This window comes from Balaenoptera borealis (genome assembly GCF_965194805.1).
Source record: "Balaenoptera borealis genome assembly, chromosome: 19".
In the NCBI taxonomy this organism is placed as follows: Eukaryota; Metazoa; Chordata; class Mammalia; order Artiodactyla; family Balaenopteridae; genus Balaenoptera; species Balaenoptera borealis.
Window position 1 is genome coordinate 58,520,154 of NC_138878.1, and position 19,937 is coordinate 58,540,090.

A 19,937-nucleotide genomic window follows, 5' to 3' on the forward strand; every position below is an offset into this window, starting at 1 on the left:
TTTCTTTCTTTCTTTCTTCCTTCCTTTCGTTCTTTCTTCCTTTCTTTTGTACTGTCTCTAATTTTGGTATCAGAATAATATTGGCTTCTATTTTCTGGAAGAGATTGTGTATAATTGGTGCTGATGCTTCTTCAAATGTTTAGTAGAATTCTCCAGTGAAACTATCTGGGCTTAGAGATTTCTTTTTTTGGAAGTTTTAAAATTATGGATTACATTTCTTCAATAGTTATAGGACTATTGAGATTATTTCATATTGGGTGAATTTGGGTAGTTTGGTTTTCAAAGAGTTGGTCTATTTCTCTTAAGTTGTTGAATTTACCTGGATAGAGTTGTTCATAGAAGTCCTTTATTAAGTTTTTATTGGCTGCAACATCTGTAATTATATCCCCCATTTTATCCTTGATATTGGTAATGTCTTTGTCTTGCTAGAAGCTTATCAATTTTATGGATCTTTTCAAAGAATCGGCTTTCTGTTTCATTGATTTTCCGTTATTTTTCTGTTTTTAATTGTACTTATTTCTGCTCTTTATTATTTCCTTTCTTGTGCTTACTTTTGATTTATTTTGCTCTTTTCCTAGTTATCTGAGTGGGATTTTGACTATTGTTTTGAGACCTTTCCTCTTTACTAAGGTAAACATTTAGTGGCATGAATTTCCCTTTCAGCACCCCTAGATTTGAATATGTTGTATTTTTATTTTCATTCCATTTCCAAATGTTTGGAGAGTTTTCTGTTTTGTTTCTTAGTTTAATTTCTAGTTTGATTCCATTATGATCAGAGAACATAGTTGGTATGATTTTGATCAGCTCATATATTCCCAGACATCAATTTGTTCTCTCAGGGAGAAAACAGTATAAATGTGGTAAGGGCTTTAGGAGGGAGTCATCTCTTACAGCCATCATTGAGTTCACATGGGAATAATAGTTTTACAGGTATAGTGTGCATGGTAAGAGATTTGGCTTTAGGTCACTTATTTGTGTTTCAGGGGTATAGCAAAGAAATTCTAAACAAGTGAGGAATGTGGAGAGGGATTTGCCCAGAACTCCCATCGTGTCCACTAGAGGGTGAACATTGGAGAGAAATCCTAAAATGAGGTGAGACTGCAAAGTGTTTCTTCAAGTTCAGTTCAAGTGATATTCCTCAAGTCCATTTAGTTTTCACTCAGGAGGGAGGACTTACTGTGAATAGCAGTGGAAAGAGCTTCAGAGAGAGCAAATACCTTTATATTCACTGGAGTCCATAAGGAGGAGAAGCCCTACAAGTGCTATGTGTGTGGAAAGGATTTTTGCATATAGCTGAGTTCTCACACTCATCTGAGTGTTCTCTCAGGGGATGAATCCTGTAAATATGAATGTGATAAGAATGAAAACAGCCATGAATGGGATGAATGGAGTAAGGGCTTATTTGGAGTTCAGATCTTCGTGTCCATCTCAGAACCCACATGGGAGAGAAGCTTCCATACATAGGAAAAAGATACTTAGGACTTCATGTGAAGCTCATCTTATTCATCAGAGGTGCATGAGGAAAAGAAAACCATATACATGTGAAGAGTTTATTATTTTGAATAATAGTTCAGACCTTCTTACTCATCAGAGTCTGCACAAGAGGACAGAAATTCTATACATATGGTCAGTAATTGACCTGTCAGGGTTCAGTAGAGAACCAGATGCCACTCTGTATATTCTAGGCATGAATGTTTTTTTTGGGGGGGGGAGAGGGGTGGGGAGTAATATATATATTTTTTTGCCCTGCCGCATGGCATGCTAGATCTTAGTTCCCCAACCGGGGATCAAACTCGTGCCCCCTGCAGTGGAAGCACGGAACCCTAACCACTGGACCACCAGGAAATTCCCATGGAATAATAATTCTTATTGGAGTATAGTGGACTTACAACGTTGTGTTAGTTTCTGCAGGCATGAATGCTTTTAATATAGGCAATAAGAGGCACACACACGTTTGGAAGAGCTAAGGGAACGTTGATCAGGAAAGCCAACACCAGCCTGCAGCGCCAAACTGGGTTCTCAAGAGCTTTCTTAGAAGCTGCTGCCAATCTCAAGAATCTCAGTCTACAGCAGCAACATGAGTGATACTCAGGGGTTTTCTCTGAAGCTGCTGAAGATGTGGAAAGCCCCACAAGCTATCTCAGTCTATAGTACCAATATGGGTGATATTTTTTTTTAAGTATTAAAAGCTTTATTTATAATTGGAATCATTCAACAAAAAGCAAAAGCAAATGCGCCTGAAAAAGGAACTAAGCTGTGGTCTAGAATAGCCTCAGTAGCTAAGCTGCCTTTGCACCTGGCTGGCATGACAGCTGTGGCTCAGCATACACAGCAGTTGCACTCACAGCGGCATCAATATGGATGATTCTTTTTTTTTTTTTTTTTTTTTTTGGCCACACCGCGAGGCTTGTGGGATCTTAACTCCCCGAACAGGGATTGAACCCGGGTCCTCAACAGTGAAAGCACAGACTCCTAACCACTGAACCACCAGGGAATTCCCTGGATGATTCTTAAGAAGCTCACTTGGATGCTTGGAAGCTCATGCCTGTCGACGATTCCTCCTGCAATTGCCTCCGGAGAATAATGCCTTTTCTTCCTATGTTTCCTAAGTCTCATGTGAGTGCCTTTTCAATGGCCAAGTATAACCAAGAAACATCTGGGGAAGGGGATTCTGAGCTATGCTGTTCCTGTCTTCTCTTTTAATACAGGCGCCCTTAACAGATTCAGTCGTAAAAAGAAGTGATGATGTCATGTGACCAACAGACAATATAGCACAGTGTTGTAGGGGCCTCATTTGCACCTCAAGTCTTAGTAAACAGCATGCACACTTATTTATGTCCAATCCATGTAGGTCGTGCTACAGGAAGGGCTACAGTTAGCACTCCACTCTTGGAAGACATCAGTTTTCCTACACTGTTGATGGACTCTATTGGTATCATGCATGGCAAGGATTCCAGAGGTACCTCTGGTCTCCCCAATCATTAAACATCTATGCAGAACAAAATCCATAAATGTGATGGTTGTAGCCATGGCTATCGTCAATGCTCAAACTGCTATCATACCTTCTACACAGGAAGAAAATTGTAATTGGGGTGAGTCTTCAGATTTATTAAAAAGACCGTATTAGAAAAATAACCTAATGTTCTTTTTCTAATGTCAGGTCATACAAGTTATCAGAGAGTGTATTCATAAAATAAATAAAATGTGGTGAGAACTTTAATCAATGTGTAGGCCCTTAAATTCATTAGTCTCCACCACATGAGAGAAAGTTTATCGAAGTGATGTTTTAAGAGTATCACAGAAACACTGCTATATGGTCAACACACTGTTTTCTCTTTATGGGCACACAAGAAGACTACGTTCACATCCTCCAATATGGATTGGAGCCATATGATTGAATTCTGGCCAATGGAGTGAGGACAAAAATTATGTGCACCACTTCCTGGCATTGCCCATAAAAATATTCCAAGTGACTCCTTCCTCTTCCACAGTGATCTCTAGACATGAATTATGGGTGCCACCTGTTCCATATTATGTAGCTACAAGATGAAGGACTGCCTGACCTCTGTTAGACATCACTTGAGTGAGAAATCTTTTTTGCACTAAGCCACTGAGATTTCAGGGATTATCTGAAATATTAAGATAAGTCTATCCTAACCAGTACAAAAGTCTTAGTAGCAGCTAATTTCATAATTACACAGGAAGGTAACTCTACAATCCCCCCCTTAAATTTTTGAAACAATTATTTTCAAACTTACATAAAAGTTACAAGTACAGTAACAAAGGATTTTCCTTCCCTGAACTCTGAGACTAGCATGATGCCCCATCACCCCTGGATACTTCTGTGTATATTATTACAAATATGGATATTTTTCTACACAATCATTTTATAACAACCAAAATCAGGAGATTAATATTTGTACATTACTACCATCTAATCCACATATTCCATTCACATTTCATCATTTGCCTCAACAATGTCCTTTATAGCAAAATTAACCAATCTAGGACCACACAATGTGTTCAGTCATCATAGCACCTTAGGCTCCTTCAGTATGGAATAGTTTCTCAGACTTCCATGAGCTTGACACTTTAGAAGATTACATGCTAGTTATTTTTGTTCTTGTGTAGAACATCCCTTAATTTGGACTTGTCTGATATTTCCTCGTGATTACATTCAGCTTATGCATCTTTGGCCAGAATATCACAGAAGTGATGATGTGCTCTTTTGGCATACAGTTTTATTTATCCCATTTGTGGTGATGTTAATTTTGATTACTGGACCCATATGATGTCTGCTAGACCTTTCACTGTAAAGTTACTAGTTTTTTCCATTATAATCAGGAAGTAGTGTGTGGAGTGGTACTTTGAGTTCATGAAAATATCTGCTTTTCATTAAACTCTCATTAACTGATTTATTAATATAATCTAGACTCCTGGATTTCTAATCTATTCAGTGTGTTATGATCAGTTTCTGTCACTTGTTTTGATCCTTAAATTAACCCAGATTTGGCCATGGGAACCCTTTAGGCTGGCTTCTGTGTCCTTTTGATTTGTCCCCATCATTCTTTAATCACCCCCTTACTTTCTGGCACAAGACATGTGAGGCTCACCTTGTACTTTCCCAGCCTGTTGATTTGCACCCTCGGGAGTCTCCTAGGTGAAATCTGAAACAGGAGCCCCAGACACAGAGGGCAGGGAGAGACCGAAGAAAGAGGCAGATCACTTCAGGTTGGGAGGTGGCAGGGTTAATAAGGGAACTCACATACAAGGCTTGTCTTTGGTGACTGCAAGACAAATAGGTCTCTGCACCCACCTGCCAGAATCTTAAAAGTTTATATAGAGGCCATAACTGGGTTCAGTCATGTATTCAATCCAGATGGTCTTAACAACATCTTACTGTCTCAAGGCTGTGTCCTGGAGGCAGCTTCTAGTGGGGAGGGGGCAAGTGGACTGCATATTCCAAAGACAGGGGAGGGGGCAAGGAGCCTCCAATTGCCCAAGTCCAACTCATGGGTCAACCAGTGGTCACATCCTCGAAATGACCTTCTCCAACTTAGCCCCTCCTTTTAACAAGGAAGCCTTCTTCTGTGTAGTGGGGAATGGTGATTAGAGGCCAAAATATGGGTACTAGGTGTACTCATTACTGTAGAGTCACAGCTCCCGGGCTCTCTCATACCCAGAACTGGCAGGGGATGAGTGTGTGATTGTGTTTATACACATTTTTGTTTGTTTGTTTTTGGCCATGCTGCACAGCATGCAGGATCTTAGTTCCCCAACCAGGGGTCGAACCTGTGCCCCCTGCAGTGGAAGCAAGGAGTCTTAACCACTGGGCCGCCAGGGAAGTCCCAATACACATTTTTTTTTTCTATATTTCTTCATACAGTTGACCCTTGAACTTGGGTTTGGACTGCATGGATCCACTTACACGTGGATTTTTTTCAATAGTAAATAGCACAGGAGGGTTGGAGTTGTGGCGAGAGTTTGTGGAAGATGGCGCCTGATGTGACAGGTTCCTGGCTCACAGCTCCTAAAACCCATGGAATTTCCTGAGTGGTAAAAGTGTCTTTTGTTATGTTAATGAGTCATTGAAATTATGAAACTATCATTCAAATGGAAGCATTATAGTTCTTCGGAACCATTATTATCTCAAAAGGAAAGGAGAATGATACAGATACACTGGCTGAGGTGTTTTGAGGGGCATCGAAGTGTTCCAGCCTGTGGCTTACCTTAACATGTTCTTGAAGTACCATGGCGTGGATTAAAAGAAAATTTGGTGAGCGGCCTCCATCTAAACGACTTACTAGGGAAGCTATGCGAAATTATTTAAAAGAGCAAGGGGATCAAACAGTACTTATTCTTCATGCAAAAGTTGCACAGAAGTCATATGGAAATGAAAAAAGTTTTTTTTCCCTCCTCCTTATGTGTATCTTATGGGCAGTGGATGGAAGGAAAAAAAAAAGAACAAATGGAATGTGATGGTTGTTCTGAACAAGAGTCTCAACCATGTGCATTTACTGGAATAGGAAATAGTGACCAAGAAATGCAGCAGCTGAACTTGGAAGGAAAGAACTATTGCACGGCCAAAACATTGTATATATCTGATTCAGACAAGAGGAAGCACTTCATGCTGTCTGTAAACATGTTCTATGGCAATAGTGATGACTTTGGTGTGTTCCTCAGCAAGCGGATAAAAGTCATCTCCAAACCGTCCAAAAAGAAGCAGTCATGGAAAATGCTGACTTATACATTGCCTCAGGAACAAAGGTGGCTCTGTTTAATCGACTTCGATCCCAGACAGTTAGTACCAGATACTTGCATGTGGAAGGAGGTAATTTCCATGCCAGTTCTCAGCAGTGGGGAGCATTTTACATTCATCTCTCAGATGATAATGAATCAGAAGGAGAAGAATTCACCGACCGCGAGGGATACGTCCGTTATGGACAAACAGTCAAACTTGTGTGTTCAGTTACTGGCATGGCACTCCCAAGATTGATAATTAGGAAAGTTGATAAGCAGACCGCATTACTGGATGCAGATGATCCTGTGTCACAGCTCCATAAATGTGCATTTTACCTTAAGGATACAGAAAGAATGTACTTGTGCCTTTCTCAAGAAAGAATAATTCAGTTTCAGGCCACTCCATGCCCAAAAGAACCAAATAAAGAGATGATAAATGATGGCGCTTCCTGGACAATCATTAGTACGAATAAGGTAGAGTATACATTTTACGAGGCGATGGGCCCTGTCCTTGCCCCAGTCATACCCATGCCTGTTGTAGACAGTCTTCAGTTGAATGGCGGTGGGGACGTAGCAATGCTTGAACTTACAGGACAGAATTTCACTCCAAATTTACGAGTGTGGTTTGGGGATGTAGAAGCTGAAACTATGTACAGATGTGGAGAGAGTATGCTCTGTGCTGTCCCAGACATTTCTGCATTCTGAGAAGGCTGGAGAGGGGTCCAGCAGCCAGTCCAGGTTCCAGTGACTTTGGTCCGTAATGATGAAATCATTTATTCCACCAACACCCCAGAACCGGGGCCCTACACCCCAGAACTGGCGCCACGGCCACATTGCAGTGCGACGGGATCAATCCTTCGAGCCAACTCCAGCCAAGTGCCCCCTAATGAGTCAAACACAAACAGCGAGGGGAATTACACAAATGTCAGCACAAATTCAACCAATGTCACATCATCTACAGCAACAGTTGTGTCCTAACTACCGTCTTTTTGCTAGGACGTACACTGACTTGAGTGCAGCAAAATGTTGACAAAAGAAAGAAATAAAAAAATGAACAATCTTTTGTGGTTTCTTGGGAAAACTTTTCATACTCAGTGATACTATTCAAAAAGCCCGTTACTTGCAAGTGCTGATTTGAAGTGCAGAAGCCACAGTAAAGCAAACAAAAAAAACCATCAAAATGTACAAACTTTTGGAAACTGATTTTTTTCAGCTCTTATTTTTGTTTGGTTGGTTTGTGTTTGGTTTTGTTTAAATGGGCAAGAAATAGAGATGTGGCTGGAGTAAAAGATAATCAAACTAGAAGATGAAAATCTAACATAGTTTTTATGGACCAAGGAACTTGTATAAGCTTTAGTAAAAGGTACATTTTCACCATACCTTTTTTATATCACAGTATATATAATACACCTTTGTTACCAAATAGGTCGTTCTCCTCCCCACCCCCTTTGAGCGTTTGCTCTTAAGTACATTCAGGTGCCAAGCCTGACCATGCTTGTTTAATCTAATTACCATACTCCTCCAGGTCTTTTTGGTCTAAGGCTGGAACTGTTCTTTTTATTTTATTATTTTCTTTAAAAGCTGAAGTCTTATGACTTTTCATGAGTGGAAGGTGTTTTGATTTCAGCAAGTCAAATCTTGTAAAGGCCTGCATATTTCTTTTAAGATTGTTTGAAGTCTGTGCAAAAGCTTTAAAAAAATGCCTCTGCCTTGCCTGCAATACATGCAACGTACATTGACTTAGTCTCTGTTCTCAGACACTGTTGATAGTTATTTCTGTGTGTTCCTTTTTATTAAAAAAATGTATTTATAGTTGTAATCCAAGAGGTTCTAACATTTACCTGGAATTAAATGTGGCCATTTAGTCATTAATGAAAAAAAATAGTAAATAGTACAGTAATACACAATCCGCAGTTGGTTGAATCCACAGATGGGGAACTTCCGATGTGGAGGGTCCTTGGATATGGAGGGCCAGCTATAAGTTATACTCAGATTTTTGACTGAGTGGAGGGTCAGTGCTCCTAACCCCCAAGTTGTTCAAGGGTCAACTGTATATATTGAAAAGCATAAATTGACACCAGTACCTCCAACGTTAATCCCAAACCACAGGTGCATTCTGTTTTCTCCCTTCCCAGCAAAGAGCTCCTATCCCGAAAAGAGTTAATAGCAGGTTTGAGACCACTGTCTGTAGAAAGGCCTGTTTCGAGGTCATGAACGACATCGGGGAACTTGGATTTTGGTATAGGGTTCCCTCACCATTTCCTGCTCATGGGGATTCACTGGGCCTTGACTGTTCGTACAAATAACGTGGCTTATGCTGAACACCTGCTTTCCTTCTGGGCGCCGGGAATTTGAGTTCGTGCTCGGCAGAGCGTGACTATGTGACCAGCCTGCAATGGGAAGCTTGGGCAATGTGTGTCTGATGGGCTTTCCTGGTGGACATACTTCACACGTGTTGTCACAGTTGTTGCTAGGGAATTAACTGTGTCAGACTGGTTTTCTCCAGACTTCACCCCAAGGAACAAAACTTTAGATAAACCAGAGAAAAAAAAGAGGGCCTAGGAGAAAAATGCTTAGCTTCCTTGATAACTTCACAGAGTTGGCACAGCGCCCCTCCCTTCAACCCCCAACTGTAATGTTAACCTTGTAAGTGCTGAATTTATTGCTCAGGGGTTTGAGGAGGAAAGAGGGAAACTTTAAAAGCGTGGGTTTGTATTTTGTGGCTATTACACCTAGATGTGGGATCATCTCAGTCAGGGAAAGCTGCAAAGAAAAAGTGTCAGGGGCCACAGCGCCCTGGATTTCTGCTGCCAGTGGGCAGGTTGAAACTTAATCTCTGAGTTTGAAGAACAGAGATGTGTCTTGCCTATAGGAACCTCTGGGGAAAAAAGGAGACAACATGAAAAGAGAGGCAATCTCCAGATGGAGATACACTTTTCGGAGATTTCAAAAGCCGTTTTCAGTTGCTACTGGGCTCTTGGGAAATCAGATGTCTGACCCTGAGAGGCTGATGCGTCTCCAGCCTGGTGTGCATGTTTTCTAGAGGGTCAGTTTGGACTCTTAAGAACGACGAAGAGGAAGGGGTTCAGGAAAGCCTTACTTGGACTTAGAACATAGCTGTCTGGCCCTACTGAGTCTCGGCTTTGCTACTGCCAAAGAAAAGCAGCTGGCTTTTTTGGGAATCCTGAAATCACAGATGCTATCTGCCTGGACCTGCCTCTGAGCTGAAACCCGAGACTACCTACCTGAGTGTTTCAGCCCCAGCACGTGCTGTGCTTAATTGAAATGGGATGGAATTTCTTCACTCAAAAAACTGCCTCAGACTATGCAACTGTGGCAGACTTAGGACACCCCTCTAGGGGGACCCTAAACTGTGACAAAACAGCATGGGTGCTCCCACTTCTGGGCACAGATCCAAAGGAAATGAAGACAGGTTACTGAAGAGACACGTGTACTTCCATGTTCATTGCAGCGTTATTCACAACAGCCAAGACATGGAAACAACCTAAGTGTCTGTCAGTGAATGAATGGATAAAGATGATGTGGTGTTATGTGTACAATGGAATATTATTCAGTCATGAGAGAAAAGGAAATTCTTCCATTTGGGACAACATGGATGGACTTGGGGGGCATTATGCGAAGCGAGATAAGTCAGACAGAGAAAGACAAATACTGTATGTTGTCATGTATATGTGGAATCTAACAAGTAAAACGAAGTAGTGAATATAACAAAAAAGAAACAGAATCACAGATATAGAGAACAAACTAGTGGTTACCAGTGGGGAGAGGGAAGGGGGAGAGGCCAAATAGGGGTAGGGCATTAAGAGGTTCAAACGATTATGTATAAAATAAACATGCCACAAGGATATATTGTACAACATAGGGAATATAGCCAATATTTTATAATAACTATAGATGGAGTATAATCCATAAAAATTTTGAATCACTATGTTGTACACCTGAAACTAATATAATACTGTAAATCAACTATACCGCAATAAAAAATTATTTAAATTAAATTTAAAAAAGGAAAATGGAAAAAAGAATTGATTAGACAGGTCATTAAAAAGTTCAGATAAGTTTAAATAAGACCCTGCCCCCCCCACCTTAAAAAAAATTAAAAATAAAAAAAACCCCCAAATTATAAAAACAGAGTAAAATGGTGGTTACCAGGGGCTGGGGGGTGGAGGATATGGGAGAGATATTGTTTAAGGGTACATATAACTAGTAATAAATAAGTCCTGGAGACCTAATACATGATATAGTGATTATAGACAACAAAACTGTATTATAAACATTAATTGTTCCCACCACTAGAAGAAATAATTATGTGACGTGATAGAGGTATTAACTAACACCACAAGGGCAATCATTTTGCAATATAAGTGTATCCAACCAATCTGTTGTACACCTTAAATCTACACAGTGTTGTAAGTCAAATATATCTTATTTCTTTTTAAAAAGAAAGTGAAAAAAATATCATGGAAGCTGCTGGACCCACTGGGTCACATGGAAACACCCACAGGAAAGGCTTATCGCCAGATGAGACCGTCTGAAACTAAGCTGCTTATCCACACTCTGATAGCATTCATCACTTTTGAGCCCTGCCTGTCAAATCAAAACACATCTGAACCTCAATAAGGACAGATTTCATTCAAAAGGACTTGTATATATACACTACCAAACGTAAAATAGGTAGCTAGTGGGAAGCAGCCGCATAGCACAGGGAGATCAGCTCGGTGCTTTGTGACCACCTAGAGGGGTGAGATAGGGAGGGTGGGAGGGAGACGCAAGAGGGAAGAGATATGGGGATATATGTATATGTATAACTGATTCACTTTGTTATACAGCAGAAACCAACACAACAATGTAAAGCAATTATACTCCAATAAAGATGTTAAAAAAAAAAAAGGACTTCTCGTAGGGAGAACACTCCGATTTCAGAAATCTGCAAGTGTCTCAAATTTAAACAGAAAAGGGCCTTTCTAAGGCGGGGTAAGAAAGGCTGGCAGGAACTTTGTGGGGGAGGAGCCGGTGGCCAAATCAGGGCTTCAGCGAGAAATGTTTATTGTCTTCAAAGACATCCCACGGATGTCCTCAAGATGCTTGAGAACAGTAGATACGGTAAGAAACCCAGAAAATAAAACTGCGGTTCTCCAAATCCTCTGACCGGGGAACCTCAACTCTCACCAAGGCCACAGCTCCCCTGTTCACTTGTGGGTTCATTCACTCCTCCATTCATTGTGGATTCCACCCTTTTATCTGGGAGACTGGCGATAGGAAGCTGAGTAAGGATTGATCGCCTCTCAGGCAACACAGGAGGTTAATTAATCAAATATCCCTGGATGGGACTTCCCGGGCGGTCCAGTGGTTAAGACTCCACGCTTCCACTGCAGGGGTCGGGGGTTGGATCCCTGGCGGGGGAACTAAGATCCCGCATGCCTCGGGGCACAGCCAAAAAAATAATAATGATAATAAATTTAAAAATAAATAAATAAAATAAGATATCCCTGGAGGGTGATGGAGGGTTTCCTGAAGGCAACAGCTGAGTAGGTTTTTAAGGGCACATGAAAGTTTTCCAGGAAAATAAAGGGAAAGAGGGTCTTCCAGGTGGAAACAATGGCCCACGTAAAGGGGTGTGAGGACTTGCGGACTCAGGAAAGGCCAAGTCTGGAAAGTCGGGTCTAGAAAAGGGACCCTGCTGGACGTCACGGACAAAACTTAACCAGGTGAACCAAACCCTTGTTTGGTCCAGTGAGGTTTTCCCACTAAACCCCCAGAATTGTCAGATCTCCGAGCAACTCCCCGTTACTGGGAGGAAGGCTTCTGATGATCGTTGAGGCACAGAGAAGAAGTTAGGAGCTGTGAGGGGACGCTTCTCCCAGTAAGGGGAGACGTTAACGAGAATAGGGAACGTGTCTCAAATGCTCACACTGTGCGTGGCCCGGTGCTGTGTTTTATGTGTGTTCACTGTGTTGTGCCTCCTGATGACCCTGCGAGGAGGTTACGATCTTCCTTTTACACAGATGAGGCACAGAGAGGTAATGAGTCCATGTTAAACCCTCAGCGATGTGGCTCCAGAAACCACGCTCCTCCCTGCGTTATACTCTCCGGCAGCCAGATCCTATGTCAGCAGGAGCTTTCTCCCTCTTCCGTGGGTCTGTCCTTCACTCCCTGGGGATGGCTGAGTAGTGCCCCCCACAAAGACACCCACATCCTGATCCCCAGAACCTATGCATATGTTCCCTTTTATGGCAAGAGGGACTTTGCAGGTGTAATCAATGTCTTGAGATGGGGAGATGATCTTGGATGATCCAGGTGGACCCAATGTAATCACAAGAGGCTTATAAGAGGAAGGCAGCCTGTTAGAGAGAACATTCCATGCAGCTGGCTTTGAGGATGGCGGGAGGGGTCACAAGCCACCTCTAGAAGCTGGAAGAGGCAAGGAACGAACGGATCCTTCCCTGGAGCCCCCAGGATCAGCCCTGCCCAACACCTTGATTTTAGCCATACTCGCTTTGGATCTCTGACCTCCAGAACTGTAAGAGAACACATTTTTGTTGTTTGAAGCTAAGTTTGTGCTAATTTTCCACAGCAGCCATAGGAAATGAATCCACTCCTTGACTGTCCTCTCCTGATTCCATGAGAATTCCCCCCTTGTCTTGTGTTTGTCTTTAGAGCAGCACGGAGGCATGGTGAAGAGCACGGGCTTTTGAGTCAGAGCTGGATTCAGGCCCAGCCACTGCCTATTGTCAACTCTGTGACCCGGGTGCCTTACTCTCATTGAACCTCAGCCTTCCTATCTATTAAATGGGAGCAAAAGTCATCCTGATCCTCATTAGTTATTGAGAATTTATCTAATGTGCCAGGCACTGAGCCTCACATAGATAAGCTCACAAAATCTCTAGAACAACTATGTGGGTTGGGTTTTGTCATCACTACTCAAGTACCATTAAATGAAACAGACTAGCAATGTTTTTGTTTTAACACGACAGATTAAGATATGTCAGAGGTCCATTAGTCCATGAACATAGGAGAGGGATGTGTCATTGAGCCTTTTCTGGCTTCAGGAAGAAAATTCACCAGCAATGATTCTTTTTTTTTTTTTTTTTTGCACTGAGCAGGGGTCGAACCCAGGCCCTTGGCAATGAAAGCTCAGAGTCCTAACCACTGAACCGCCAGGGAATTCCCACAATGATTCCTTTTTATAAAACAAATATGAACATCAAAAAAATTACTAAGCAACAAATAAGTAAAGCTGCTAGCCAGAATTTCACACTTTTCAAAGATTACAGTCTGATGTTCGGGTGTCTGACAAGCACATTGGCAAAGACAGCTTTACCATGCAGAAATAGCATCTGCTTCTATGAAGCTACCAGGAAAGGGGGTCCCCCGAGTAGAGTTAGAACAGCTTTGCACCTGCCCACACGTTAATCCTCACAACTATCCTGAGAGGTAGGCTCTGTTGGAATCCTCAACTCGCAGATGACGAATTAACATAAACCAATTACTTGACCAGTGAGTAGCGCGGCCATGATTTGAACTCGGGCATTTTGAGGTTTTTTTGGTTTTTATTTCTTGTTTTGTTTTTTTTGAAGATGTGGACCATTTTTAAAGTCTTTATTGAATTTGTTACAATATTGCTTCTGTTTTATGTTTTGGTTTTTTGGCCACGAGGCATGTGGGATATTAGCTCCCTGACCAGGGATTGAACCCACACCCCCTGCATTGGAAGGTGAAGTTTTAACCACTGGACAGCCAGGGAAGTCCCCTGAACGCAGGCATTTTTGGCCCCAGCCCCAAAATATATTCTATTGCCTCCCCTGCCCCACATTTCCTGGGGTGGGACGGCTGGCCTGGGCGCTCTGAGGACCAGCTGTTGGCACTGATGGTGCTTGTCGAAGGTGAGCTAGAGGCTGCAGGACCCCAGCCCACACTCTGCTCACCAGGGGCTGTGTCTGCTCAGTGGAAGGGGAACCTTCCTGTAATTTTCACAAAGATACCAAGCAGGCTAGGGGATTCCTGCCTTTTTTCTTATGACTTCCTTTCCTTTCTCCAGCTCTGTCTTCTCGTGATTCTGCCCTTCCCCAGAGAAAGGAGAAAACCACCAAGTTCCAGGTGAGTTGCGTTTTCGTATCTTGTTTTGCAGTGAGTGGCCGCGTCTTTTCTGATTTCTTGGAGGGTGAAAGACGATACCAAATATTTAGTATTTGTGATGTACCAGGCATTTGCCTTTTATGATGCAATTTCATTTGTTCGTTTTGTTTGTTCCCATTTTTGTTTCCCAAATAATAGTGTAGAAGTGAATTTAAAAATTTCTACATTTACTACTTGCCTTACAAACCAGTTGTTTTCTGACTTGAATTTTTATTTATTTATTTGTTATCGAAGTATAGTTGATATACAATATTGTGTTTCAGGTGTACAGCAAAATGACTCAGTTATGCATATGTATATATCCTTTTTTCAATTCTTTTTCATTATAGTTTATTGCAAGATATTGAATATAGTTCCCTGTGCTATACAGTAAATCCTTGTTGTTTAACTATTTTATATATGGTAGAGTGCATCTGTTAATCGCATACTCCCAATTTATCCCTCTCCCAAACCAGTTGTTTTCAATGCTCTTCTTAAAATAGGCATTCCTAACTATATTTGCAATAATAGAAAATGATTTTGAATAGTGCTTTCTCTACTTACTTTTTATAACTGCTTGATTGAGATACAATTCACATACTGTATAATAAACCCACTTAAAGTGTAAAATTCAAAAGTTTTTAATACAAGCACAGATATGTGCAACTATCACCACAGTTAATCTTAGAACATTTTCATCACCTCAAATTAACACTATACCTTTTAGCTACTACACCACTCCATCCCTCGTAAAAATGGAATCATATAATATGTAGTCTTTTTTTAAAAATTATTTATTTATTTATTTATTTATTTATGTATTTATGGCTGTGTTGGGTCTTTGTTTCTGTGCGAGGGCTTTCTCTAGTTGTGGCAAGCGGGGGCCACTCCTCATTGCAGTGTGCGGGCCTCTCACCACCGCGGCCTCTCTTGTTGCGGAGCACAGGCTCCAGACGCGCAGGCTCAGTAATTGTGGCTCACAGGCCCAGCTGCTCCGCGGCATGTGGGATCTTCCCAGACCAGGGCTCGAACCCGTGTCCCCTGCATTAGCAGGCAGACTCTCAACCACTGCGCCACCGGGGAAGCCCTATGTAGTCTTTTTATGACTGGCCTCTGTGATTTGGTGTAATGCTTTCAAGGTTTATCCATGTGTGGCATGTATCACTACTCCGTCCCTTTTTATGACTGAATAATATTCCATTTATGGATGTAGCACATTTTGCTTAATTCATCGGTTTGGATTGTTTCCATCTTCTGGTTGCTATGTATAATGCTACTGTAAACCTCTGTATACAAGTTTTTGCATGCATATGTTTTTGTTTGTCTTGGACATGTCTCTTGGGTAGAAGTAGAGTTGCTGCATCATCTAGTAACTCTGTTTGTTTATTTATTTTTGGATTTAGCAAAATGTATTTATGTGGTTTGCAATCACTTTTATATATAATTAAGTTATTGCCTGTTGTCTCAGTGTAGGAATGGTTTCCAGGAACTCTCCCTCTGCAAACTGTTAATGAATGTTGACAATGCAGAGTTTTTAAGGTTTGTCACTGAACAAGAGATCTTCAGATGCCTTGTAATCTTGCACCTCATACATGAAAGAAACTTGGTAGGGGACTTCCTGAATTTGGCAACGATCCTAAAAGTTTATATGACATTACTAAAACAAGTTGTGGAGCCCAAATAAACTTTTTATAAACTAGCAATAGGAAAAATAAATTGAATAACTAGATTACAGAAAAGAAAAAGTACTTTTTCATTTTCTATATAGAAAATAATATAATAAAACCATTGTCATATGAAAAGGTGATCAAAGATAACCAAAGTTTTAGAAAATGAGAATATGGAAATATGGAGAGATTCATTCCTTTAGCTATTTCATCCACAGATATTTATTATTTGCCTACTCTATTTTCTAGAATGCTACTAGGGGCTGAGAATAGAACATTGAATAGACATAAATAGTCCCTGACATTATAGTAACTATGTTTAAATGTTTGAGAAGCTGCCAGACTCTTTTCCAAAGTGGCTGCACCATTTTACAATCCTGCAAGCCATGTTTCCAATTTCTCCACATCTTTGCCAACACTGGTTATTACTTGACTTTTTTTTTCATTCTAGCTATCCTAGTGGGTGTGAAGGTGGTATTTGTGGTTTTGATCTGCCTTTTCCTAACAACTAATCTGCTCATTTAAAAACTGAGTTATTTGACTTTGTATTATTGAGTTGTAAGAGTACCTCATATGTTCTAGATACTAGTCCCTTATCAGATACATGATTTGCAAATATTTTCTCCCATTCTGTATGTTGTCTTTCCATTTTCTTCATAATGTCTTTTGCACAAAAATGTTTAATTCTGATGAAATCCAAGGTATCCTTTTTCGTTGTTGCTCATGTTCTAAGAATCCATTCCCAAATCCGAGGTCTTGCGTATTCACCTGTTTTCTTTGGAAATACTTCTAGCTTTAACTCTCACATGTAGGTCTTAGGTCAATTTTGAGCTAATTTTGTATAAAATCGGAAGTAAGTATCTAGTTTCATTCTTTTACACGTGGCTATCCAGTTGTCCAGCACTATTTGTTGAAAAGATTTTTCTTTCCCCATTGAATGATTGTGGCGCCCTTGTTTGAAAACCAGTTGACCACAGATATAAGGTTTTATCTCTGGACTCTGAATTCCATCCCATTGATCTATATATCCATCCTTATGCCAGTACCACATTATCTTTTTTTTTAAATGAAATGCGAAGTTTTTTTTTTCCTTTTTAAATTATTTATTTAATTTATTTATGGCTGTGTTGGGTCTTCGTTTCTGTGCGAGGGCTTTCTCTAGTTGTGGCAAGTGGGGACCACTCTTCATCGCGGTGCGCAGGCCTCTCATTATCGCGGCCTCTCTTGTTGCGGAGCACAGGCTCCAGACACGCAGGCTCAGTAATTGTGGCTCACGGGCCTAGTTGCTCCGCGGCATGTGGGATCTTCCCAGACCAGGGCTCGAACCCATGTCCCCTGCATTGGCAGGCAGATTCTCAACCACTGCGCCACCAGGGAAGCCCCAACACATTATCTTGACTGCTGTTGCTTTGAAGTTTTGATCAGAAAGTGTGAGAATTCTAACCTTCAAACATCTTATGTTGATGCATTTCAAAGTAAGTTGAAGATATTTCCTCCTAAGTATTTCAGTATCCGTATCATTAACAAGAGTTCAATATTTGTGTATGGATATTTTTTCTTTTGAGGTAAAACTGACATACATCAAAATGAACATATCTTAAGTGAACTATTCATTGAGTTCCAAAATCTGAATATGTGCGCAGTCAATTGGAGCCCCTAGCAGTATAAAGAATTATCCCAGGGAGTTTGTAATGCCCCTTCCCAGGCTCTTCCCTCATGCTCCTCTCCTGCATAAGCAGACTAAACACTGTTCTGATGTATTATTCATCATAAAATAGATTTGCCTATTCTGGTTTTTTGCTGTTGTAGTTAGATGTGATGTCTCTTTGATTTCGTTGTTATTTTCTATGTCTCTTGGGTCTCCCTTTTTCATTTTACTACAGTTTGCAAACAGTAAAGTTGAAAAATCTGTTGGATTGTCCCTTTTATCATTATAAAATGTCCTTCTCTGTGTCTGGTAACAATTTTTGTCAAAGCCGGTGTTTTCTTTTTTTTTTTAATTAATTAATTTGGCTGCATTGGGTCTTTGCTGTGTGCGGGATTTCTCTAGTTGCGGTGAGCGGGGGCTACTCTTCGTTGGTGTGTGGGCTTCTCATTGCGGTGGCTTCTCTTATTGAAGAGCACGGGCTCTAGGCACGTGGGCTCAGTAGTTGTGGCTCATGGGCTCCAGAGCGCAGGCTCAGTAGTTGTGGCGCACAGGCTTAGTTGCTCCACGGCATGTGGGATCTTCCTGGACCAGGGCTCAAACCCGTGTCCTCTGCATTGGCAGGCGGATTCTCAACCACTGCACCACCAGGGAAGTCCCCCAACTCCATTTTAATTTTCCTTTCACACTTCAAAGGACACAAATAGGCTGAAAGTGAAAGGATGGGAAAAGACATCGTGCAAACAGTAACTGAGAGCTGGAGTGTTCATTACTAATATCAGAAAACAGCGACTTTGGGACTTCCCTGGCAGTGCAGTGGTTAAGAATCTGCCTGCCAATGCAGGGGACACGGGTTTGAGCCCTGGTCCGGGAAGACGCCACATGCCACAGAGCAACTAAGCCCGTGCACCACAACTACTGAGCCTGTGCTCTAGAGCCCGTGAGCCACAACTACTGAGCCCACGTGCCACAACTACTGAAGCCTGTGAGTCTAGAGTCCGTGCTCCACAACAAGAGAAGCCGATGCAATGAGAAGCCTGCGCACCGCAACGAAGAGTAGCCCCCACTTGCCTCAACTAGAGAAAGCCTGCGTACAGCAACAAAGACCCAACGCAGCCAGGAAAAAAAAAATGGAGTTGGTATTGCTAAGAGCACTCGCTAAAATAGAGCCAGGAGGCCATTGAGGAAGTGACATAAGTCATAAGCACATCTCAGCCTGGTTGGAATCTGACCTTTTGATCTGATGCAGCTATCTAGAACCTCTGTCAGAAATTCATGCCTGTCGACTTACCAACGCTTACACTAAAAAAAAAATCACCTCATGATTCCTAAGAACAAATATTTTCTGACTCACGTCAGAATCCACTGCAGTTCTCACCCAGCAACGTTTTTTTTCTCCATTTTTTTTTTAAACTGAAGTATAGTTGATTTACAAAGTTGCGTTAGTTTCTGCTGTACAGCAAAGTGAATCAGCTATACATATATATATATATATATACATTCTTTTTCATATTCTTTTCCATTATGGTTTATCATAGGATATTGAAAATAATTCTCTGTGCTGTACAGTAGGACCTTGTTTATCCATCCTATATATAATTGTTTGCATCTGCTAATCCCAAACTCCCAATCTTTCCTTCCCTCAACCAAGTTCCCCTTGGCAACCACAAGTCTGTTCTCTATGTCTATGAGTCTGTTTCTGTTTCGTAGATTAGTTTGTATCATATTTTAGATTCCACATAGAAGTGACATCGTATGGTATTTGTCTTTCTCTTTCTGACTTACTTCACTTAGTATGATCATCTCTACTTGCATCCATATCGCTGCAAGTCACCCAGCAACTTGTTAACAACCTTCGTAGCTTTTTGTCTTTATAAGCCCATGACTCTTTCTCTTCCTTGGAACACTCTTTCCTGGTTGCCTGAATCTGTGTCTCCCACATTGCAGTTCTTAAAGATGCCAAATAAACTCTTTACTTATTTGCAGATTCCTGCATTATTTTTTGGTTGACAGGAGCACCTAAGGGATATTTAACTCCTCAGCTTTTCCTTTTAAGCTTTGTGATTGGTTCATTATCTGCCCCAGCTGAACTGCCTCAGACCACCATGATGTGAAAATATTGCATGGGGTGGACCTTCCAGGGAATCAACCAATTGACCCAATAATAATTTGAGAAGGAGGATTTGAAAGAGCCCTAGGTCTACTCTGCTTCCTCCAGTAATGGAAATGCAGTCTCTCAGCTTCCAAGG

The 19,937-nt window shown here is 41.3% G+C and overlaps 1 pseudogene across 1 annotated transcript; it reads left to right on the forward strand.

Moving 5' to 3' along the window:
• Positions 1-2,374: 2,374 nt before the first annotated feature.
• LOC309616508 (recombining binding protein suppressor of hairless-like) lies at positions 2,375-14,694 on the forward strand (annotated as a pseudogene). Its single transcript has 2 exons — positions 2,375-6,792; positions 6,897-14,694. The product of its transcript is annotated as a recombining binding protein suppressor of hairless-like (transcript).
• The last annotated feature ends 5,243 nt before the right edge of the window (positions 14,695-19,937 follow it).